Source organism: Salvelinus sp. IW2-2015, linkage group LG8 (assembly GCF_002910315.2).
Source record: "Salvelinus sp. IW2-2015 linkage group LG8, ASM291031v2, whole genome shotgun sequence".
NCBI classification, from domain to species: domain Eukaryota; kingdom Metazoa; phylum Chordata; class Actinopteri; order Salmoniformes; family Salmonidae; genus Salvelinus; species Salvelinus sp. IW2-2015.
In genome coordinates this window covers 7,360,344-7,361,911 of record NC_036848.1, presented here as the reverse complement: position 1 = coordinate 7,361,911, position 1,568 = coordinate 7,360,344, and positions in this window count along the sequence as shown.

Genomic DNA, 1,568 nt, shown 5'->3' with positions numbered 1-1,568 from the left:
GCTCGTCTCTCAATTCAAAAAAACGTGTCAATACTTTGCCCCTTGTTGTCAAAGTGTTACATGGTCGCTGCCCATATCATTTCATAGTGCAGAAAATATACGAGAGTTCAGGGGCCTTGCTTTAACAAAGTTAACCATTTTCACTGTAGTGTCCAACACGTCTTTCAAGCTGTCAGGCATTGCCTTGGCAGCAAGAGTCTCTCGGTGGATGCTGCAGTGTACCCAAGTGGTGTTGGGAGCAACTGCTTGTACGTGCGTTACCACTCCACTATGTCTCCCTGTCATGGCTTTTGCGCCATCCGTACAGATACCAACATGAGCAGCAGCTACGTTTGACTACATACGGACCGTAGGTGGAATTCCCGCAAGACGTAACGGTTAATGTGATTGGATGTTAATTATTTGACTAGACTACCTGTATTTGACATTGTGTTGTTATTTTGCCGAACACTAGACGGTTCAATTTTATTTTTGGCAGTGAAACGAGGCTACTCAGGCGAGAAAACAAACTCACCCAAATGTATAGCCCCGTTGGAAAATATAAATGGACTGTTTGAAAATGTGAAGGATTTTTTTTTTACAAAAACAATTAACATTTTAGATTTTTTTTAATTTGACTGTTACTTTGATTTTGGCCCCGCCTTTTGTTCAGGGGCACATTATTCCATTTCTGTTAGTCACATGTCTGTGGAACTTCTTCAGTTTATGTCTCACTTGTTGAATCTTGTTATGTTCATACAAATATTTACACATGTTAAATTTGCTGAAAATAAAGGCAGTTGACAGTGAGATAAAACATTTTTGTTGCTGAGTTTATTTTGTGTATTTATTGGACTGTTAGAATGTTGCAGTCAAAATGGCTGCCTATTGATATAGTAAGGGGGRTAGCAAGGCCATGGCTACAGTCCAAATTCAAAGTTGACAGCCCTCGGCCCAAAACCCTCAGCCCTTGAATGATGTTTTACAACATCACATCCGACTCCGAGTGTACCTTAAATGTGTGTGATCGGAGAAACAAAGGCCTTGGTGGAAATCTTGATTAAAAACAACCAACCTAAAGCTATGAATGTACATAGCTAGCTAGCACTCCTTTCAGGTAGCTAGCTAGCTACATTCACCCATAGTTGGCTAGCTAGTTTTATAGTTTGGTCATTTATTCTAATAAATTTGAAGCTAGCTAGGTTTTATAGGTTCCTCACTACCAGACTAAGCCAATTTGCCAATGCTAAAATCAATATCATCTTTATATATTTTTTATTAACCCTTGTGTAGTTTTTCATTCTGTATACTCCCCTTGTCCTAACGGTCAAAAATGACCCGCCTTCACTAAACCTCTAAAATAAAGCAGCTTAATTGAATTTTAAACCCCAAATCTATTTTGCATGAAGAAACAACCTGTCATTCATCACAAACGTTGTGAATATCTGGGTTTCCCCTCTGCACAATGCAGAAAGACTGCATTTAATCAGTGGACACCCCTCGTTTTTATTACAACACACCTGTTATAATTGTTTACTTTACTAAGGTAGAGGTGTATTATTATTATTGCTAAAGCTACTGTAGAGGTA